We start from the raw sequence: 24,605 nt of genomic DNA on the forward strand, positions 1-24,605 counted from the left end.
GTGAAGGCAATCCAATAGTGTCTCTCTCATTGTCAGATGCAGAGGCATTGAGAGAATAGGTGGAATCGAGCTTCCACACTTCCACAATCCTTTGTTCTTTCCTTGCGTTAATGAATGCAACTTTGCCTTATTGATGGTTTGTAACAAACTTGGACACTCCAAGTCAAGACTCTACCGCGACACAGCAGAGATTCACTTCAAAACAGTTCACAGTTCATAATTGATTCGAGCCCGTCAGAGTTCCGTGCCTAGAGATATTGGCCCCAAAGACTCGCGCCCCTTTCGGTTTTTCTTTTTGTATTAATCTGTAACTCAACGTACAAGGAGTGGGAGGGGTCTCACTCTCAGACTCTGCATCCAGATGCTCTGAGTTGTGAGAGCCCAACCCACTTACTAAAGGTTTACAAGGGATGCCAAAAGCAGAGCCCCAAGCAAAAAGCAAGCGTCGGTACTGCTGCCTGCAAATCACGAAAAGCCATACGCTCAACCACATCAGCCTGCTACCGCAAATGGCGCCACAAATCACGGAGGTCCATACACTACTGCCACGTGGCAGTGCCGCCAACCGGGGGGGGGGGGGGGGGGGTGTGTATGCCACTAGAAGGGCCAGCCACGTCACCAGTTTGTGACATGGTTCCTTTTAGATACTTGAGAGAGAGAGAGAGAGAGAGAGAGAGGGAGAGTTGAGGTGGAGATGTGGAGAAAGAGAGTGTTACAAGCTTGGACACTCCAAGAGAGAAATCAACAAACAAAAACTACAAAATCATTGAACTTTGAGAGAGAGAGAGAGAGAGGAGAGTCGACACGGCACAACGAAGTTCCAAGCCAAGACGCACTAGCCCCAAAGACTGGCGCCCCTTCCGGTATTTCTTTATTATTATGCTCGCAAAGTACAACACCCGTGGGTCCTCTTCTCTAAGACTCTGCATCCAAATGGCACCATAATTACACGGAATGAGAAATCGGAACGCGGAACGAGGAACGGCAATAGGTATGAAAGGCCATTCCCTATTACGGATACTCACGTTTGAAACATGGACTGAGGATTTGGAACAGACGGTGGGAATGGGAACGGGGAACGGAGACCTGAAAATGGCCATTCCCTGTAACTATGCCAGATGCTCTGTAGAGTGAGAGGCCCATGGGTCTTTATAAACAATGCAAGGGATGCCCAAAAGCATCAAATCCCAAACGCACTAAACCCAAAAGCATTTGCTCACAAAAGCTAACGTAGAAACATCCAAAATCTGCTAGCGTAAAAAGAGAAAATTCCCACAGCTTGCCACGTGGCATAGCCAACGCCAAAATGCGAAAATTATGCACAGGCCTGCCACATCAGCATTCATACAATCTGCCAGATCAACATGTCAGCACGATTTACAAAAATCAGCCTAAGGGTTTAAGCTTTCGGTTTTTAGGGTTTTAGGCCCCTCAACCAGTGCTCCACATGTCACAAATTGATGATGTGACACTGCAACCCGAACACACACACAACCTGCCTGACGTGGCTGATCGTACGGACGCTCGAAGTATGTGTTGACTGGCTAACTGTACGGACGACCAAAAAACGCGATGATTGATTGACGTAGCAATGTACGGATTTTTCCGCATTTTACGTTGGCTGCTGACGTGGCTTGGCTGTACAGACAGCGCTTCTGTTTTTTGTGGTCCAAAAATGCAATGTAGCCCAATTGATGACCACCTTGGCATTGTGCCTCTATTGAGTTAGTTTCCTAGTATCCACCAACTTATTAAGTGTAACGGGGGGTATGTCACAAAGTGATGACGTGGCGGACAGCAAAAACCCTAATTTCTGCCAGAAACCCTAAAATTCCTGCAAACCCTAATTTTTGCCAAAAACCCTAAATTCCGGAAATCGCGGAGGCGGATTATTAAAAAAAAAAATTTTTTTTTTTTTTTTTTGAAAAATGATGAGCGACGCGAATTTTGCTTTTGCTTTTTTTTTATTAAAAAAAAAAGAGAAAAGACTCTCTAAGAGAGAGAGAGAACTGATGCTTTTGATTTTAAAAGCTTTTGGGGCTCTGCTTTTGGGCATCCCTTGTAACCTTTAAATTAGTGGTGAGGGCCTCACTTCTCAGAGCATCTGGACGCAGAGTCTGAGAGTGAAACCCTAACCGCTCTCTTGTACTTTGATGATTGATTAATACAAAAAGAAATACCGAAAGGGGCGCCAGTCTTTGGGGCCAATATCTCTAGGCACGGAACTCCGCCGGGCCAGTGCAAATCTATTGTGATCTGTGAATTGTTTTGAAGTGGTTATTTGGTGCTGTCGCGGTTGATTCTTGACTTGGAGTGTCCAAGTTTGTTACAGTGGTATCAGAGCACGGCCGATTTCTCTTCTACGGGAAATCCGATCCCCGAATTTTTTTTTCCGCGGCACCTATGGCTTCAGGCAATGATCAGGCGACTCCCTCTGCATCTGGAGATGCGGGCTGGGATCACAACGAAGATTCAGACAGAGAGTATGGCCCGCCTTGGCCTACTTAGGCGGAGCGGCGAGAGATAGAGCGTCGCCAGTTGATCAGCGAGGCAACAATGATGATGCTCAATTTTGCCAAGGACCCGAAGATGGCAAAATATATGAACCAGACCTCTTTGGAAGAGGTACAGATGGAGTGGCAGAGAACCACAACACCACTCCCGAAACCCGCTCTCAAGAAACCTTCTGCCTCCAAGAAATATACGGAGAAGGAACTGGAGAACGTGGTTGATGCACGGATTGCTCAGCTTTTCGACGTGCAAAAGAAAGGCAAAAAGCACGGCAAAAAGCAGAACAAAGGTACTGACTTCCCGGGATATTTGGGTCGTCAGTCGACATTCGACAAAGCAAAGAAACGGAAGAAGCGTGTTCGATTTGAAGGAGTACCCAGTTCTTCTTCTTCTTCTTCTGACAAGTCTTCTAGCTCCTCGGATTAGAGCGAAGAAGACAGAAAAAAAGCAAAAAGCGAAGCAAGACACAAAGCTTCGGAACGGACAAGAAAAAGGCAAAGAAGGCTACATCTCGCCCAGAGACTGACAGTTCTACTGAGGACTCGTCTACAGACAGCTCAGATTCCGATGACGGAACGTTTTATGCGAACAAGAAGAATTTTTACAAAGCCAACCAGTATGACTTTCTCGAAGATAAAAGCAAGAAAGTCCGAGAGTTTAAGGAAGGTGGCCACTCGATCAAGTTTGATACTTTTCAGGATACTCAGATGCTTCGAAGGCTTTGTCTTTTATACAGCAGTTTGACATCGCTTTCGCGGGAGGACGCTATTCAGAGCACTCCAAGATTCGGAGAGCTGCCTCTTACTTTGAGGGGAATGCTCGTACTTGGTGGTCCACGCTTCTATTAAGCAAGACTGTGCCAGTTACATGGCTGAAATTCAAGAGGCTTTTTATTTCTTCTTGGTTGACTCAAGAGTTTGAGCGAGATATACGAGCTGCTTGGAACCATCTCCGGATGACCAAGAGCGATACAGTGAATTCTTATTGTGAAAGATTTTGGAGCTCTTTTCTACCCGCCTCTTCATTCAGAGAACAGATTGAGCGGTTTACCTTGGGTCTACCTACAGAGATCCGAGATCACTGCTTGGAACAGAAGTCAGCTTCTATTCAGGAGTTGATGAGTCATGCGAAGCGGGGCTTTGCCATTCACTCTGGCAGTTTGACCTACCCCACAGATGAGGCCATGACACAACGAGCCGAACAGACTTCTGGGAATGAAAGTAGAATGAAAAAGAGCAACCCAGAGAAAAAAAAAGGATGCACGACCCAAGCTTACTCCTGAGGAGAGAGCTTGCTTCATCAGAGAGGGGAAGTGCTTTGGATGCGGGGAACATGGACATATTTCCGCGAAGTGCCCTGATAAGGCACAGAAAGAACAGAATGATAAAGACGACGACAGGTCTGAGAGTTCGAGAGCAGCTGAGGAATGTGGCAGAAAAGGCAGATAGAAAAGCAGAACTGGTACCACATGGCGTGGGACTTGCACCGAATCAAATGAATGAAAGTACAAACTTTGCCGTTTTTTTTTGGGGCAAAGTGAAGGATCAGGAAGCTCTTTTGAAGGAGCCAAGGCCAACTTCTTTTCACTTGGAATTGGCGGCTCGATTTGGAACTGCGCCCGACAGACTGACGCCACAGGCGGAGGTAGTTCGACTGGCACCCGGATGGGATGTTGCCATTACACCGAGCATTGGCAAACTTCGTTTGCAATGACAGGGGTGTTCAGGGCACGTGAGTGACGTTCTACTCGGGATCCCTTGGTACCACAAGAACTACGCCGTGGTTGACTACCGGGCCGAGAAAGCGACTTTGATAAATGAAGGGCTTAGAGATTGTACTTGATGAACTTCAGTTTTCTTACTCATTCTTTTGGGAGAACTGAACGATGGATAAAGGTTGAATATGTTTTGACCTGAAGAAAAGAACGCCAAGATTTTTTTCTCCACGCTCATGCCGATTGCTTTTGAGAGGGCCTGAAGATCATACCATTGATCTGATATCTGGAAGCACACCACCGAATCGGCCACCTTATTGTGTGAGCCGAGTACAGAATGAAAAGATTATGAACTCAGTGAAAGACCTCTTGGAAAAGGGTCTTGTCCAGCCTAGTACTTCACCGTATTGCTCTCCAGTGTTGTTGGTTTTGAAGAAAGACGGATCTTGGAGAATGTGCATGGATTATAGCACTCTCAACGAAATCACCATCAAGAACAGATTTCCGATTCCTAGGATCGATGATATACTCGACAGGTTACAAGGATCCTCGTGCTTTAGCAGGATTGACTTGAAGAGTGGATACCATCAGATCAGGATAGCACCAGGAGATGTCTACAAGACAGCTTTTCGGACGACTTTTGGGTTATTTGAGTTTTTGGTGATGCCTTTTGGCTTAACCAATGCTCCTGCGACATTTAACCGGATGATGGATAGGATTTTTCGAGAGTACAGGCTATTTGTTGGCACTTTCTTTGACGACATCATTGTTTTCTCCAAGAATGAGGCAGAACACAGAGATCATCTGTTTCAGGTCTTTCAGGCATTACGAGATCACAAGTTAGTGATTAATGCAAAGAAAAGTGAATTTTTCCTACCAGAGATACACTTTTTGGGACACATTGTGTCAGCAGGAGGAGTGCGAATGGACCCGGCCAAGATAGAGACTATCCGTGATTGGCCCGATTTGAGGAATGTCCATGAAGTTAAAAGCTTCTTGGGACTGTGTTCGTACTACAGGCGGTTCATACGAAACTTTGCAGAGGTTGCTTCCCCTTTGCATACCTTGACACAACAAGGAGTACCTTTTTCGTGGGGACCCACAGAGGTGACTGCCTTTCAGACATTGAAAGAGAAATTGACTACGGGACCTATTTTGACTTTGCCGGACTTGCAGAAGTCATTCGAAGTATATTGTGATGCTTGTGGTCGTAGTCTGGGTGCGGTCTTGATGCAAGAAGGCCATGTCATAGCTTACGAGAGCCGTTTGTTCTCTAGGCCAGAGATGACAGCACAGATTTATGAGAAAGAGCTTTTGGCGGTTATCCATGCTCTTACTCAGTAGCGGCATTTCCTACTCGGAGCGGATTTTACTGTCTTTACAGACCATCAGAGTTTGCGCTACTTCTTGTCACAGAAGCAGCTTTCGGAAAAGCAGATGCGGTGGGTGAACATCTTGTCACACTTTCACTTCCAGATTGTCCATGTGCAGGGACAGAAGAATGTGGTGGCAGATGCTTTGTCTCGGAAGCCGTTGGTTCTGGCTATTTCCGCGATACATCATAGGAGCTTCGAGGATATGGTCGATTAGTATGCCACAGATACAAGTTTTGCAGATATTTTCACACGGATACGGGATGGGGAGACAGTAGCTGGATACTCCCTTCGGGAAGGCTACTTGATGAAATAGACTATGTTGTGCGTTACACAGCCGTTGAGGGAAAAGGTTATGACTGATTGCCACTGTCCACCTTTTACGGGTCACCGCGGCATTGCTACCACCATGAAAGGGGTAGAGAGAGATTTCTTTTGGCGGAGACTGAAGAAGGATGTGGAAGAGTTTGTGCACAGTTGCTTGGTATGCCAGAAGGTCAAGTTTGACAGGCATAAAGCACAGGGATTGTTACAGCCTTTACCCATACCCACCCGCCCCTAGGAAAGTATTGAAATGGATTTCATTTTTTTTGATCTCCCGAGAATACAGAATGATCACGATGATTTTCCGATTACATGGCACGCCTGAGACGATTGTCTCCGACAGAGACCCCAGATTTATGAGTTTGTTTTGGAAGGCAATTTGGGAGAACATTGGCACGCGGTTGCAGTTCTCGTCATCGTTCCACTTGCAGACTGACGGGCAATCTGAGATTGCCAATTCAGTGATTTTAGATTTATTGAAGTCTTGTATCTCACATCAGAAGACTCAATGGGAAAAGAACTTACCTTTGGTTGAATTTGCCTACAATAACACGATACACTCTTCGACGGGGAAGACGCCATGAGAGATTGTTGAAACTGCTGCGAAGGTTCCATCCTTCCTGAGCTCGAAAGATTAGAAATTTGAAGCGGATGAATATTCGCGAGATTTGGATACAGCTTTTGCCAAGGTTCGCGAGACTTTACAGAAGTCTCAAGAACGACAGAAAAAGGCAGCGGATCGCCATCGTCGCGACTGGAAACTGAAGGAGGATGATTGGGTGCTCTTACTTTTGAGAAGGCACGCCTAAGAAAGAAAAAGGGAAAGGAGAGGCTTTTTCCAAAGCTTAGTATGTGATACTACGGACCTTTCCAGATTACTGACAAGATAAATGATGTCTCCTTCCGATTGAAACTGCCAAATACTTGGAGGATTCATAATGCATTGCATGTGAGTCCCTTGAACTCTGTTAAGGGTGATGTGCCTGATGATGGGGAGCATGATGAGCAACCCAAAGTGGAAGAAAACGAGGAGATCCTTGTTCCTGAACAGATTTTGGCACATAATGATACGAAGAAGGGTAAAGTCCGAAGGCGGTTCTTGGTTAAGTTCAAGAATTTTCCTGCATTTGATGCGAAGTGGATGGAGGAGGAGGACCTAGCAGATACTCCTCGGATTGTGAAACTTTACCTCGATGTTTTGGTTTAGCATAGTCTACTCCAAACGGAACCCAGAATTCAGCTTGGCCGGAGATCTGGTGCAGTGGGATGCACAAGAGGGGAGTCACTCCACTCCTTTGTCAACAGATGCCTCGATTTTTGATACTAAAGTCACTGATGTCTCTTTGAGCTTCAGGGATACTGAGAGCTGACAGTATTCTGCTGGATGACTTTATGAAATGGAATTCCTGATTATGATACTGATTTGTTCTTGACTTCTTGTGAGTACAGGAACTGATAGACGAAATGACTGCAGCATTTTGGTCTGATTGATCTCGAATAGACATGGTTGCAATAGGGGTTAGTCAATCGGACATCGATGAGGTCCCGATTGGACCTAGATGTGATTGCTAGCTACATTGCCGATAAATCATGGTCTAAGATCCGAATGAATGTTGAATGTCATGTAATGTCCTGTGATGTCTGGTGATGTCCTGTGATGTCGTGTGATGTGACTGTCGATTTTGTACATGTGCTAGATGTGTGTTCCTAGTACGTAGGTACTAACAGTCAGTGTCTGCTAAGACGGTTTATGGCTTTTGTCAGTTTTGCAGGCGTAATCGCGGTCGATTACAATGCTTTCAAGAGGGGGGTATGTCACAAAGTGATGACGTGGCGGACAGCAAAAACCCTAATTTCTGCCAGAAACCCTAAAATTCCTGCAAACCCTAATTTTTGCCAAAAACCCTAAATTCCGGAAATCGCGGAGGCGGATTATTAAAAAAAAAAATTTTTTTTTTTTTTTTTTGAAAAATGATGAGCGACGCGAATTTTGCTTTTGCTTTTTTTTTATAAAAAAAAAAGAGAAAAGACTCTCTAAGAGAGAGAGAGAACTGATGCTTTTGATTTTAAAAGCTTTTGGGGCTCTGCTTTTGGGCATCCCTTGTAACCTTTAAATTAGTGGTGAGGGCCTCACTTCTCAGAGCATCTGGACGCAGAGTCTGAGAGTGAAACCCTAACCGCTCTCTTGTACTTTGATGATTGATTAATACAAAAAGAAATACCGAAAGGGGCGCCAGTCTTTGGGGCCAATATCTCTAGGCACGGAACTCCGCCGGGCCAGTGCAAATCTATTGTGATCTGTGAATTGTTTTGAAGTGGTTATTTGGTGCTGTCGCGGTTGATTCTTGACTTGGAGTGTCCAAGTTTGTTACAGGGACCTAAATGACTCTTAACTGAGCCTAGACACCCTTTTACTACTAGAATTCCAATACATACCAACTTCCCGTCTGCGGGTGAAACTACTGTTTCACACTGGCCATACAATGTTCGGCCATTTGCAACTTCAAAAAGAGGGTCTCAAAAATTAAACAAAAATCATTGGAAAGAAACCAACAACCAAGGCTCATTTTTTAAGGCTTCGGTGCCCTTCGGAGGCCTTGTAACCCTTCAAATAAGGTTTCTTTTTTAAATCCCTTTCAAATGAAGGTCAATTTTTGAGATCTCCCTTCGCGTATGAAGGGTGCCTTTTAAAATGTTCTTCAAATTAAGGGTAGCATGGCAAATTGCCCTTCAAGGACTAATAATATGCAAATGTATAATATATATGTATCTATATATATATATATATATATATATATATATATATATATATATATATATATATATATATATATATATGCATAATTGTATGCATATACAATAATAAGTGAGACTGGGAGAGCACGAGTGACGAGAGTCTAAACTCTGGAGTCCAAGTCCCAAGAGTCAGGACTCAGGACTTTGAAGTTTGGAGTTCATTAAAATTTAAGGGGACCAAGGTCCAGGCAAGAAAGGCCTTGACAATGGATTGATTTGAATTTTGATTGAAGCTTCATTGAAGTCTCAAGGCTCAAACTTCAGTGAGCGCCGAAAGTTCGAAACCGAGTCGCTCAAGCCTCACAGTGCCTCAGCTGCGCAGCTAACGCTAATGGAAAACTGAGCGTGGCACATGCTCGGGTCGCTTGCTCACACTGCCTCTGACCTCACAACTTTCTCCAAGGACCAAGAGCCTCCGCAGCTCCGCTCAGCCCTACGCAACTGCAGTCTGTGCTCACAGCTCCGCAGTCTCCGCAGTCGACTGTCCGAGCCTCCTTCATCTGCAAACTGCAGGTTGCGAATAGCAATTTTGCAGGGCACAAGGCTCCATCGGCCAACTTTCAAGACTCAAGAGCCTGCTACCTCCCCTCAGCCCTGCGCAGCTGCGCTCTCCAAGAGCCTCCCCTCAGCCCTGCGTCAGCCTTGCGCTCACAAATTTCTCCAGCCCTGCGCAGCTGCCCTCACACCTCCGAGCCTCATCTACAGTTTGCGAATCACGATTCACGATGTTGCAGGGCACAGCTCCAGCGGCCAACTCTCAAGCCTTGTTCACAAGGCATTGCAGCCTCCATTGCGTTCTGAGGCTACCTGAGCTCCCGAGTCCCCTCTTTGCCATTTGTGAGTCGCCAATCATCGAACAAACTATCAATGTACACGTAACGCCGATTTCAATTCTTTTTTTTTTAACCCTTTGATGAACTTTGAAAAGTTAAGTTTGATTTTTTAGGCCCCTTGATCGGAAATGGAACATGTTGCTTTGTAGATTATTCAGTGGAGCGGCTGGAGCCCTTTTATTGTTGAGCTAATACTCCATAATTCAAATTCCGAACTACAGTCACACAGAGTAACATCTGTTGTATTTACTCAGTGATGGGTATTACTTTTAGTGTGATTTAAGAAAAAAAAAACAACTTGTTAACATTAGAGTTTGCATAAAGAGCTCAATAAGTTATTTTTTCCTTGCATTAGGATCCAGTTTTCTTGCCTTTCGCATTATTGGAGGCATTACTTTCACAATCTCGAGATCTATTGTCCGACATCAACGACCAAAAAAAAGACAGATAGACCAAACTTTTTAAGTGTATTTTCATCTCTTCGAGTTGTGTGAGTAGTGAATAGCTTTGCTTCCGGCTTTTAAGTTTTTTTACATAAGCCTTGCTCATAAAAACATGGTACCTCTAAAGATTTAACTAGCACTTAATTCTTACTAAAGTTGTGCACGTTTAACTAAAGGTTTAAAAATAAAAAAATTCCTATTTTACCTTATTGAGTTTTGGATCTTTTTAACAATCCAAAATGGTTCCCAAGTCGAGCAATAATGCATCTAAGCAATTGTCATTGAGCCAAGCTTTCAATTTGACAAAGAGCAGAAAGGAGGGTGACACGTCCCAAGTTGCCTTGCAAGTCAATTTGAATGTAAACCCCATTGAGCTTCCGAGTGAGTCGGAAGATAAGAAGAAGAGGAAAGATGCATACAAGCGCACTTTTCTTTCTTCGTGGAGCATTAGCCATCCATGGGCTTATTCCATTATTAATAGTGATGGCATAGAGCGCGTGAAATGTACTACATGTGTGGAAGCTAAAGAGAAAGGTCGTTTTGCTAGTATTGGTGCCATAACATTCAAAAAGGGGCATTGCCTGATCATGAGAATTCTGACCCTCATCGAAATGCACTCAAGAAACTTGCTATGTTGTCCAAGATGCCGGAAAGGACCATAGAGAAGCATGTAGAGCTAATGGTCGATGCCGAGAAGAATCGCATCATTAGCGTATTACAGGTTTTGTGGCACATAGTAGTGCATGATGCTTCCATTGAATCCTTTGAGAGAGAATGTAAGTTCCATGTGTTTATGGGGACTCCTCAGATGCCTTTGACAAATGAGTATTCTTCGTACACAAATGCAAATGCCGCAAAAGAGTTTCTGAAAGCAATGTATGAAGTTTCATGGCAAACTTTGCGAGAGGACATATACAAGAGTCCTTTTTTCTCAATCATGATAGATGAGAGTACAGACCGTCAGTATGAGAAACATCTCATCATCTATATCATGTATCTTACCAATGGTGGATATGGTGTTCCTATGACATGCTTTGTGCGATTGGTACATGTTAGGGATGGAAAAGCCAAAACTATGTATGATGGCATTATGCAACTCTTTGTGGATATGAAATTAGATGTTAAGAAACTTGTTGGCTTTGCATCCGATGGAGCAAGCTCCATGGTGGGTATACGAGAGGGTGTAGTGGCAAAATTACGGCAAGTGGTGCCTCATATCATTTGCGTGCATTGCATTGCACATAGGGAGAATCTTGCCGTCGAGGATGCTTGTGAAAACTTTGTTGAATTCGTGCATATAGACAAATTTGCAAATAAGGTTAGAGAGTGGATTGGCCATTCTACTCTACGTAGAGAAGAGATTTGCGAACTATATGACGTGTTTCATATGAAACATTATCAAATTTTGCAAATGTATGGAGTTAGATGGTTGTCACGCGAAAAAGTGATGATGCGCCTAGTAGAAATCATGCCAGTTTTACTTGCCGATTGGAAGTCTAAGTATCCAAAAATGTATGAAAAGGCAACATCCTTTCAAGTACAATTTTTGATGCATTTTCTTGCAGATTTGCTTGAGCAAGTAAATATGTTGAACTTAATGTTTCAAAAAGAGCATGTAGATATTACATCTATTGGGCGTGAGATTGATGCAACACTCACTACTCTCTCTACGATGTACTTGGGCCATAAATTTGGAGATGGTTCCAAATGCTTAAAATTGTTTTTGAAAAATGTTGTTGCGGGTGAGCTTACATTCAAAGATGAAAATGAAAATGTAATCGGTGTTCATAAGTTGCGCTTTGAAAGCTTGCCTGGAAGTTCTAATGCTGGAACATTAGAGGCAAGTATTGAATTGGGTAGACAATTTGTAAATGATTTGTTGGCCAAAGTTAGCGAGCAATTTTTTGACAATGCACTATTTAATGCTGCGAAGTTGTTCTCTCCAAGGAATTATCCAAACGGCATACAAGATAGAGGCCAGTTTGCAAAAGATAAGCTTGGCAATCTTTGTGTTAGATTTTGCATGGGAAGTCCATCTTTCATTGATAAAGAAAGGTGTGAGGGTGAGCTCATTCGATTTGTGACATACATGATGAATTCTTATCCAACGAAGGGGCTTTTTGAGACATGGGCTCAGTACAGTGGTGAGATAGAATGGAGACAAATGTTTCCTGAATTATTCAAGCTATTTCAAATTATTATGGTTCTCCCAGCAAGCTCAGTTATGTGTGAACGAGGCTTTTCTAAGCAAAATAAGATCAAAAGTCATGGTAGAGCTTCACTTAGCTTGAAAATGCTAGATAGATTTATGTTCATGTCTCTATTGCCAGGAAAAATTCCAAACAAAGTGGATTGGGATGCATACTTTGAGGCATGGAAATCAATGAAGGAAAGGAGAGTCTACAAGGTAAAGAAGACTATGGATGCTCCAATCGCATAGATCTTTGTGAAGTGCATGAGCACACTTAGGACTGCCGCAGCACTTTTTCCCCTCTTTAGGAGGTTTTTTCCCCCGGCTTGTATCTACATCCGTCACTCTAGGGCAAGCTTCATCTTTGTCTCCTCAGTGGGTAACAATACTTTTTGGGTTGTGTGATCTTTAGTTTCTCCTTTATATTATCCATGATTGTGTGCATATTTGCAATTGTATTTTCAATAATCTTTACTTAGCAATGCTTATGGATTGTATAGCTACTTGAGAAATAGCTTTATACTTTATGTTTTTCAAATCATTAGTTTTATCTCATCGTGCAAATTAACTCTAGAGTTTCTCTCATGATTTATAGATTTGTTTAATGAATTAATAATGTTTTCGGATAAGTATATTTATCTATGTTACATGCTAGCGGCTATTACACTGTGTCAACAATTAGAAATAGTTGTAGTTATATCTAGCTTCATGATGGTACAAAATTCTTGGCAAGATAATTAAAAGCGATAAATCTTTAGGAATCGCGCTACGAAGGGTGCATGATTTCTAATATAGCAAATGAAGGGTGAACGCAAAATTTGCCCAGCGCATAAAAAGGGTTAAAAATTTCCTACCCTTCGCTTGAAAGATAGGGGCCACCCTTCAAAAATGAGCCTTGCCAACAACTAAGGTTAGCAGTTGCCACGTCCTCGTGACAAGGATGGCTAGCGATCGCAGATCCAGGTCGATCCGGAGAGAGAAGGGCTGAAAATTGAAAACACTAGGGCTGATCTGCAAATCTTGGTAGCGCTAGGCCTGATCTACTAATACAAGACCAAAACGCTAGGGTTGAATGTTGCTGCAAGGAAACGCAGGCTGATCTTAGTAAAAACACTAGCTAGTTGCTCCTCCTTCAGCTAGCGCTAGCAACCTGAAGACAACTTGCTCAACTGATGGGCTGTCGGCTCTCTTTATAGGTGATATTTTTGGGGGAAGGGGAAAACGAGGTCCGAAAGTCGATGAAGCATGTCCACATGGCACACAAAGCCAGGTGACACAAGTTGGCTGGGAACTAGGATTTAAAAATCTCTTATTCCTTTCAATTTTAGGCCATCAACCATTCTTTCTGGGTTCAGACTTCTTCTTGTTAGCTGCAACGGAATGAATGTTTGCGCTTTGCTCAAGATGAGTGCTCCGAACTGTGCTCAAGGTTCCCTTTAGTTCTTATGGAAGGGAGAGCCTTCCGTTCTTAATGGAAAGTGCTATGATCACGAACAAAGTGAATGGACATTGTGCGTGCAAGTGTATGAGACTAAGAGATAGAGAGAGAAGAGAGATACAACACCAGAGACGACGTAAAAACCCTCCTTCGAAGGCCCCACTCTCGTCGGCGAGAGTGGTCTACTTTTTGATTGCACAAAGTGGTACAATGACGATGCAATGGACTGATGCAAGCTGGGACTATGCCAATGACGACGACGGTGATGATGACGACGACTTTAGGGCTGAAATCTGTGGTCTTCTATCTGCTGAATTTCGGGACTGTTTCAGTGGCTGAACATGACTGTTTGGCTGCGTTTTTATGGCTGAAAATGGAGGTTCTCCTGCAATGGATCTAGGCTGAATCTGCCACTGATCAAGCATGCTGAAAACGCTGCCTATTCTGCTGCTTTTTGGCTGAAAATCAAAAACGCTGATCCTCTGCTAGCGTTAGTAGAAAACGCTGGACTTGCTGAGTATGTTGCTGGCGATCATTGCTGAAAACGCCATGGGATCTGGTGCTGACGAGGGAATGCAAAAACGCTACACAAGCTGGTGGTGATGGCGATGATGCAACTGAGAAAATGCTGGCTGATGTGTATGGCGAGGATGGAGACCCAAAAACGCCAATGGTCCTGCTCGGGTTCTGCTAAGAAGGTGCCTGTTGAGCATATGCTCCTGCTGCCTCTTCTGCCAGAAAGTGCTAACTTGGGTTTGCTTATATATTAACTTAGCAAAATTGCCCTACCTACTTTTGTTGGAAAGTCACTTAAAAATAATAAGGGAAAATACCAAAAATAGGGAAAATAGGCTAAATGCATTGGAAAATTCCCCTAGCTGATTCTAATGGATTCTGATGGGAATTCTGATGATCATGCTGTGTGCAACCAGAGGATATGCATCTATGCTAAGTGATTGGGCATGCACGGTCTACGAATCGACTCACAAAAGTGCCAGATCACTTCTAATCTAGACTTGACTGGACTGACTGAACCCTGATCATGCTGTAGCTTGTCCACGGACACATAGGGCTGGATGTGTCACGTGACATCCCCTCCTTTTCAAAGTGAGGTACTGGTACTGAACTGTATGGCGTCGAGGGAGATTGCCAACAACATCCGGAATCCTGGAAGGGACTCTTCGCCGGCCCACTCTGATGTGTGGGTCGCGTGGTACTGGAACTTCATAAAGGTCTGCAACGCTTGCTTCTTTGGGACGCGCCGAAAGTGACACAAAGTCTTCTGGGGCTCCTTCGATGCTTCAACTTTGTCTAGGGTCATGCTTCTTTCTTTTTCAAGAATCTCCATGGCTGAAAATTCCTGAAACCGTCTCCAACACAAAACCATGAACATACCTATTCCATGTAAAGTGAAGGAAAAAATCTTGTCTTCCTCAAAGACTCTGCATGCAATGTAGATGAACAACGAGACGGAGTGACAACCCGTTCATCAAACACATGCAAACAATGAGATCGAATCTTTCTCTTATGATCTAGAGCAATCAACTGTGACAAAACACAATGGAAATGCCTAGGCTTGGTGCTCATGCTTTCATGTGCTCGTTCGGAAACTGTGTCATGCCAAGGAAGAGACATAGAATGTGACTTGCTTACATACATACTTTTCAGCTTTTCATGAAAAATCCGCATATATTCGTGCTCATCCATGAGAGAAACATGCTCAACATACAATATGTCATGCCTAGGAAAAGGGATCACATAACGATGCTGACTAAAATATAGGAAACAATCACGAATGAAACATTCGAACAATGCGTGCGTATCAATCATGCAAACACATAATATTTCCTATGATGGTTCTTTGAACCTAGGCTCGAGAGCCAAGATCGGTTCTTCCTGAATGATCGAATCGTCCTGTTGGGGTTCTTTGGACCTAGGCTTGAGAGCCAAGATCGCTTCTTCGTGATTGATCGAATCTGCAACGAGGTTATAGCTTCGCTAGAAAAAGCATCCGCTAACACCTCATCCTGGTGAACAATCACATCTTCTTCATGCAACTCATCATGCTTGTGAGAAATCACATCTTGATCATGCAAATCATCATTTTTGTCTTTGTCATCCAAATCATCATGCAAATCATTATCATTCAAATCATCCTGCTTCTCATAATCATGGAAATTCTGTGTGTCATGCTGTGGAGAAAAAAAGACTGAGTCTCCTTCTCATGAATCCTTTCACTCTTGTCCTGCATATTAGCAATGAGAGATGGAGAATGAGCAATGTCCTCTCCATGAATGACAGTAGGAGAATCACTTTTGGCATTGAGAGTTAAAGTGTTAGCCTCAAAATCAATGAGAGCGTTAGTATCACGAAACCATCAAATGCCCAAAATCATATCACATCCTGAGAGAGGAGAAACAACAAATCTTTTAGTGAAGGCAGTCTGTTGAATTGCAAACAACACATCAAGACACTCCTACGTGATGAGGCGTCCATACCGGGACGAAAGCCAGAGACCTCGATAGGAGATCTCGGACTAACTTCGAGGCGGGCTCTCTCAATAAGAGAGGAACTGATCACATCATGCATACTACCTGGGTCAAACAATATGACAAATGTACCAGACTTGGACACTCCAAGTCAAGAATCAACCGCGACAGCACCAAATAACCACTTCAAAACAATTCACAGATCACAATAGATTTGCACTGGCCCGGCGGAGTTCCGTACCTAGAGATATTGGCCCCAAAGACTGACGCCCCTTTCGGTATTTCTTTTTATATTAATCAGATCAAAGTACAAGAGAGTGGCTAGGGTTTCACTCTCAGACTCTGCGTCCAGATGCTCTGAGAAGTGAAGCCCTCACCACTTATTTAAAGATACAAGGGATGCCCAAAAGCAGAGCCCCAAAAGCTTTTAAAATAAAAAGCATCAGTTCTCGCTCTCTCTTAGAGAGTATTTTCTCTTTTTTATAAAAAAGAAGTAAAATTCGCATCGCTCATCATTTTTTTTATTTATTTTTTTTTTATTTTTTTATTTTTTTATGTTTTTAGCCTCTACGATTTCTAGAAATTAGGGTTTCTGGCAGAAATTAGGGTTTCTGTTGTCCGCCACGTCATCACTTTGTGACATACCCCCCTCTTGAAAGCATTATAATCGACCGCGATTACGCCTGCAAAACCGACAAAAGCCATAAACCGTCTTAGCAAACACTGATTGTTAGTACCTACGTACTAGGAACACACATCTAGCACATGTACAAAATCGACAGTCACATCACACCACATCACAGGACATCACATGACATTCAACATTCATTCGAATCTTAGACCATGATTTATCGGCAATGTAGCTAGCAATCACATCTAGGTCCAATTGGGACCTCATCGATGTCCGATTGACTAATCCCTATTGCAACCATGTCTATTCGAGATCAATCAGACCAAAATGCTGCAGTCATTTCGGCTATCAGTTCCTGCACTCACAAGAAGTCAAGAACAAATCAGTATCATTATCATGAATTCCATTTCATAAAGTCATCCAGCAGAACACTGTCAGCTCTCAGTATCCCTGAAGCTCAAAGAGACATCAGTGACTTTAGTATCAAAATCGAGGCATCTGTTGACAAGGGAGCGGAGTGACTCCCCTCTTGTGTATCCCACTGCACCAGATCTCCGGCCAAGCTGAATTCTGGGTTCCGTTTGGAGTAGACTATGCTAAACCAAAACATCGAGGTAAAGTTTCACAATCCGAGGAGTATCTGCTAGGTCCTCCTTCTCCATCCACTTCGCATCAAATGCAGGAAAGTTCTTGAACTTAACCAAGAACCGCCTTCGGACTTTACCTTTCTTCGTATCGTTATGTGCCAAAATCTATTCAGGAACAAGGATCTCCTCCTTTTCTTCCACTTCGGGTTGCTCATCAGGCTCCCCATCATCAGGCACATCACCCTTAACAGGTTTCAAGAGACTCACATGCAATGCATTGTGAATCCTCCAAGTATCTGGCAATTTCAATCGGAAGGAGACATCATTTATCTTGTCAGTGATATGGAAAGGTCCATAGTATCGCATACTAAGCTTTGGAAAAAGCCTCTCCTTTCCCTTTTTCTTTCGTAGGCATGCCTTCTCAAAACGTAAGAGCACCCAATCATCCTCCTTCAATTTCAAGTCGCGATGATGGCGATCCGCTGCCTTTTTCTATCGTTCTTGAGACTCCTACAAAGTCTCGCGAACCTTGGTAATAGCCGTACCCAAATCTCGCGAATATTCATCCGCTTCAAATATCTAATCTTTCGTGCTCAGGAAGGATGGAACCTTCGTAGCACTTTCAACAATCTCACATGGCGTCTTCCGCGTCGAAGAGTGTATCGTGTTATTGTAGGCAAATTCCACCAAAGGTAAGTTCTTTTCCCATTGAGTCTTCTGATCCGAGATACAAGACTTCAATAAATCTAAAACCATTGAATTGGCAATCTCAGATTGCCCGTCAGTCTGCAAGTGGAACGATGACGAGAACTACAACCGCGTGCCAATGTTCTCCCAAATTGCCTTCCAAAACAAACTCATAAATCTGGGGTCTCTGTCGGAGACAATCGTCTCAGACGTGCCATGTACTCGGAAAATCATCGTGATCATTCTGTGTAATCGGGAGATCAAAAATGAAATCCATTTCAATACTTTCCCAGAGGCGGGTGGGTATGGGTAAAAGGGTGTAACAATCCCTGTGTCTTATGCCTATCAAACTTGACCTTCTGGCATACTGCGCACAACTCTTCCACGTCCTTTTTGAGTCACGGCCAAAAGAAGTATCTCTCTACCCCTTTCATGGTGGTAGCAATGCCGCGGTGACCCGAGTAGACAGTGGCATTCAGTCATAACCTTATCCCTCAACGGCTGTGTAACGCACAACATAGTCTTTCTCATCAAGTAGCCTTCCCGAAGGGAGTATCCCGCTACTGTCTCCCCATCCCGTATCCGTGTGAAAATATCTGCAAAATCTGTATCTGCGGCATACTGATCGACCATATCCTCGAAGCTCTTATGATGTATCGCGGAAATAGCCAGAACCAACGGTTTCCGAGACAAAGCATCTGCCAACACATTCTTCTGTCCCTGCACATGGACAATCTTGAAGTGGAACTGTGACAAGATGTTTGCCCACCGCATCTGCTTTTCCGAAAGCTGCTTCTGTGACAAGAAGTAGCGCAAACTCTGATGGTCTGTAAAGACAGTAAAATCCGCTCCGAGTAGATAATGCCGCCACTGAGTAAGAGCATGGATAATCGCCAAAAGCTCTTTCCCATAGATATGTGCTGTCATCTCCGGCCTAGAGAACAAACGGCTCTCGTAAGCTATGACATGGCCTTCTAGCATCAAGACCACACCCAGACTACGACCACAAGCATCACAATATACTTCAAATGACTTCTGCAAGTCCGGCAAAGTCAAAATAGGTCCCGTAGTCAATTTCTCTTTCAATGTCCGAAAGGCAGTCACCTCTGTGGGTCCCCACGAAAAAGGTACTCCTGTCTGTGTCAAGGTATGCAAAGGGGAAGCAACCTCTGCAAACTTTCGTATGAACCGCCTGTAGTACGAACACAATCCCAAGAATCTTCTAACTTCATGGACATTCCTTAAATCGGGCCAATCACGGATAGTCTCTATCTTGGAGAGGTCCATTTGCACTCTTGCTGCTGACACAGTGTCAAAAAAAAGTGTATCTCTGGTAGGAAAATTTCACTTTTCTTTGCATTAATCACTAGCGTGTGATCTCGTAATCCTGAAAGACTTGAAGCAGATGATCTCTGTGTTCTGCCTCATTCTTGGAGAAAACAATGATGTCGTCAAAGAAGTGCCAACAAATAGCCTGTACTCTCGAAAAATCCTGTCCATCATCCGGTTAGATGTCGCAGGAGCATTGGTTAAGCCAAAAGGCATCACCAAAAACTCAAATAACCCAAAAGTCGTCCGAAAAGCTGTCTTGTAGACATCTCTCGGCGCTATCCTGATTTGATGATATCCACTCTTCAAGTCAATCCTGCTAAAGCACGAGGATCCCTGTAACCTGTCGAGTATATCATCGATCCTTGGAATCGGAATTCTATTCTTTCTGTGCCTTTTTAGGGCACTTCGCGGAGATATGTCCATGTTCCCCGCATCCAAAGCACTTCCCTTCTCTGATGAAGTGAGCTCTCTCCTCAAGAGTAAGCTTGGGTCGTGCATCCTTTTTCTCTGGGTTTCAGAGAAGTGAGCTCTCTCCTCAAGAGTAAGCTTGGGTCGTGCATCCTTTTTCTCTAGGTTGCTCTTTTTCTTTCTACTTTCATTCCCAGAAGTCTGTTCGGCTCGTTGTGTCATGGCCTTATCTGTGGGGTAGGTCAAACTGCCAGAGTGAATGGCAAAGCCCCGCTTCGCATGACTCATCAACTCCTAAATAGAAGCTGACTTCTATTCCAAGCAGTGATCTCGGATCTCTGTAGGTAGACCCAAGGTAAACTGCTCAGTCTGTTCTTTGAACGAGATCTTCTTGAATAAAGAGGCGGGTAGAAAAGAGCTCCAAAATCTTTCACAATAAGCATTGATTGTGTCTTTCTTGGTCATCCGAAAATGGTTCCAAGCAGCTCGTATATCTCATTCATATTCTTGCATTAACCAAGAAGAAATAAAAAGCTTCTTAAATTTTAGCCATTTAACTGGCGCAGTCTTGTTTAAAAGAAGCGTGGACCACCAAGTACGAGCATTCCTCTTAAAGTAAGAGGCAGCTCTCCCAATCTTGGAGTGCTCTGAATAGCGTCCTCCCGCGAAAGCGATGTCAAATTGCTGTATAAAAGACAAAGCCTTCGAAGTATCTGAGTATCCTGAAAAAGTATCAAACTTGATCGAGTGGCCACCTTCCTTAAACTCTCGGACTTTCTTGCTTTTATCTTTGAGAAAGTCATACTGGTTGGCTTTGTAAAAATTCTTCGTGTTCGCATATAAGTTTCCGTTGTCAGAGTCTGAACTGTCCGTAGACGAGTCCTCTGTAGAAGAGTCACTCACTGGGCGAGACTTAGACTTCCTTGCCTTTTTCTTGCCCTTTCCGAAGCATTGTTTCTTGCTTCGCTTTTTGCTTTTCCTGTCTTCTTCGCTCAAGTCTGAAGAGCTAGAAGAACTGTCAGAAGAAGAAGAAGAAAGAACTGGGTAGGTCTTCAAACTTGACGCGCTTCTTCAATTTCTTTGCCTTGTCAAATGTCGACTGACGACCCAAATATCCCGGGAAGTCAGTGCCTTTCTTCTACTTTTTGCCGTGCTTTTTGCCTTTCTTTTACACGTCGAAAAGCTGAGCAATCCGTGCATCAACCACGTTCTCCAGTTCCTTCTCCGTATATTTCTTGGAGGCAGAAGGTTTCTTGAGAGCGGGTTTCGGGAGTGGTGTTGTGGTTCTTTGCCACTCCATTTGTACCTCTTCCAAAGAGGTCTGGTTCATATATTTTGCCATCTTCGAGTCCTTGGCAAAATTGAGCATCATCTTTGTTGCATCGCCAATCAATTGACGACGCTCCATCTCTCTTTGCTCCACCTTAGTAGGCCGAGACGGGCCATACTCTCTGTCTGAATCTTCGTTGTGATCCCAGCCCGCATCTCCAGATGCAGAGGGAGTCGACTGATCATTGCCTGAAGCCATAGGTGCCGTCGGGAAAAAAAAAATTCGGGGATCGGATTTCCCGTAGAAGAGAAATCGGCCATGCTCTGATACCACTGTAACAGACTTGGACACTCCAAGTCAAGAATCAACCGCAACAGCACCAAATAACCACTTCAAAACAATTCACAGATCACAATAGATTTGCACTGGCCCAGCGGAGTTACGTACCTAGAGATATTGGCCCCAAAGACTTGCGTCCCTTTCGGTATTTCTTTTTATATTAATCAGATCAAAGTACAAGAGAGTGGCTAGGGTTTCACTCTCAGACTCTGCGTCCACATGCTCTGAGAAGTGAAGCCCTCACCACTTATTTAAAGATACAAGGGATGCCCAAAAGCAGAGCCCCAAAAGCTTTTAAAATAAAAAGCATCAGTTCTCTCTCTTTTAGAGAGTCTTTTCTCTTTTTTTTATAAAAAAAGCAAAATTCGCGTCGCTCGTCATTTTTATTTTTATTTTTATTTAATTTATTTTTATTTTTTTCAACCTCCGCGATTTCCGAAAATTAGGGTTTTTGGCAAAAATTAGGGTTTGCAGGAATTTTAGGGTTTCTGTTGTCCGCCACGTCATCACTTTGTGACAACAAAACGGTGCCTCGACGTACAACCATAACATTTAATGAGAGAATCATCAATGAGAGGGTCCTGAGAAACTTGGGGCACACTCGTGTTATCATTCATTGCATTGACAGAGGAAGTGGGTGTTGTGGGTTCTTTAGATTCATTCGATTCAAGCTTAGGACATGTTCTTTTTATGTGACCCTGAATGTGACAATGAAAACAACGACCTTCCTTAGAATAAGTGCTTTGCTCTTCCGACGTGATGTATCCTCCTACAATTCCTTGTGCTACCTTTTCATCTGGAGTAAGCTTAGGTTTAGCAATTGTGTTAGCCTTACCCTTAGATTCATTGGAAGAATTCTTTGTTGAGAGACTGTTGGAAGATTGGTTAAAAGAGCTATCATTCTTACCATTCTTACCGTTCTGAGGGTTCTAAGAAGTCTGCGAGGTACTTGTGGAAGTCTTGTTCTCCTTAGGCTTTCCCTTGTTGTGCTTCATCTCCTGTGCAAGAGCAATCGCTACCGCCTTGTTGAGATCGATTGGATCGAGTACCTCGACATCGTACTTGATATACTCGTCCAATCCAAAGAGAAAAGCCTCCTTGCGCTCATCATCCAATTTTCGTAATTGAGTGCCTAGCTGCAAAACATGATTGGAAAAAGAAATAACTGGCATACCATTTTGCTTGAGAGAGCGCCAATCGTCTTTCAATCGTGCGAGGTACTCAGGTGGCATAAATCGCGCCTTGAGCTTGTCTTGGAAATCAGCCCAATCGAAGGAAAGGGGCGTGAATCCGTCGGCTTCCTCTAGGTGCGCAGCTAGCTGTGCCTCTTGCCATGCGTGGTACCAATTGATGGCATCACCGGCAAGGTACATAGCTACCGTCAAAACTTTGCTATTCCCTGTCTTCATAGTTGTCACAAAATAAGCATTAAATTGATGCAACCAAGAATGAATAACCGTAGCATCCATCTTACCGTCATACTTATTGAAAGTCAACTTCTCTGTGACTGGATGGTTGGAATCCGTATCGTGGCTTGCACAACTTGAGGAACTCCCACGATCTTTGGGTGGTTCGGTCTTCGAGGCCAATACTTGGGAAAGCAATTCTTGAGTGCGTAGCTCCCTTTGAGCTTCACGCTCGGCCTGCCTTTCTGCTTTTCGTTCATCGCGCTCGCGTTCGAATGCAAGGCGATTGGTTTCTTGTTGTGCCAACGCAACTAGATTCGCTTCTAAAGTAAGGCGAGTTGCTTCTTGTTGTGCCAGCATCATGTCCATCATTGACTTGACCATCATCTCCATAGGAGTTAGAACAACTCGTGGTGTAGATGGCGAAGGGGGAGGGTTGGAAAAATCTCCTGGTGGGGAGAATCCTTCGTCCCTCTCTCATGCTCATCACCTGTATGCGAAGTATCCATTCCGCTTCGGGTGACGACCATGCACTAGAATCTTTGGTTCTTAAGTTCACGAGGAACTTGGTTCACGAGGAACTTGGGTTCTTGGGAATCTTGAGTTCTTGAGGTTCTTGAGGGTTTTCTTTCGCTTGCAAACCGTGTTTGAGAAGGATCTTCTCTTCACCCGAGGAGTTCTCTTTTCCGCGGGCGCACCTCTTGGCGGCCTTGCGCTCACACCAAGGTTGCTTTTTCCCACCTCACGTCGATTGGCCGGCCGCCGTTAAGTGCACGGTCCGCTCTCAATGAGTGAAAAGAGACACAAGGGGAGGCTAGACAAGCCCTTCTTTCTTGGGATTCCTGTCACTCTTCAATAAAACACGATTAGGAATCGACGCGCCCAAGCGAACTTGGGTTAGTGCGACCTCAACAAGCAAAAAAAATCTTGTGGTTCTTGTGGTTCTTTCCTTGAGTGATACAGAACACTGCCAAAGCTATGATACCAATGTTAGGTGCAGCGGAATGAATGTTTGCGCTTTGCTCAAGATGAGTGCTCTGAACTGTGCTCAAGGTTCCCTTTAGTTCTTATGGAAGGGAGAGCCTTCCATTCTTGATGGAAAGTGCTATGATCACGAACAAAGTGAATGGACACTGTGCGTGCAAGTGTATGAGACTGAGAGATAGAGAGAGAAGAGAGATACAACACCAGAGAAGTTGTAAAAACCCTCCTCCCAAGGCCCCACTCTCGTCAACGAAAGTGGTCTACTTTTTGATTGCACAAAGTGGTACAATGACGATGCAATCTGGGACTATGCGATGACGACGACGACGACGACGACGACTTTAGGGCTGAAATCTGTGGTCTTCTATCTGCTGAATTTCGGGACTGTTTCGGTGGCTGAACATGACTGTTTTGGCTGCGTTTTTATGGCTGAAAATGGAGGTTCTCCTGCAATGGATCTAGGCTGAATCTGCTATTGATCAAGCATGCTGAAAACGCTGCCTATTCTGCTGCTATTTGGCTGAAAATCAAAAACGTTGATCCTTTGCTAGCGTTAGTAGAAAACGCTGGACTTGCTGAGTATGTTGTTGGCGATCATTGCTGAAAACGCCATGGGATCTGGTGCTAACGAGGGAATGCAAACTCGCTACACAAGCTGGTGGTGATGGCGATGATGCAACTGAGAAAATGCTGGCTGATGTGTATGGCGATGATGCAACTGAGAAAATGCTCGCTGATGTGTATGGCGAGGATGGAGACCCAAAAACGCCAATGGTCCTACTGGGGTTCTGCTAAGAAGGTGTCTGTTGAGCATGTGCTCCTGCTGCCTCTTCTGCCAGAAAGTGCTAA

At 44.0% G+C, this 24,605-nt stretch overlaps 1 protein-coding gene and 1 pseudogene across 5 annotated transcripts in view; one reads left to right on the forward strand and one right to left on the reverse strand.

Annotated features, from left to right (window-relative positions):
- Nucleotides 1-24,605, reverse strand: part of LOC147453557 (O-fucosyltransferase 4-like) — a 58,782-nt gene that overhangs the window by 23,003 nt on the left and 11,174 nt on the right. The gene's annotated exons all lie outside the window — the stretch shown is intronic.
- LOC147453558 (uncharacterized) lies at nt 10,234-12,434 on the forward strand (annotated as a pseudogene).

The sequence above is a fragment of the Adiantum capillus-veneris genome, chromosome 7 (genome assembly GCF_014529385.1).
Source record: "Adiantum capillus-veneris isolate H3 chromosome 7, ASM1452938v2, whole genome shotgun sequence".
Lineage (NCBI taxonomy): Eukaryota > Viridiplantae > Streptophyta > Polypodiopsida > Polypodiales > Pteridaceae > Adiantum > Adiantum capillus-veneris.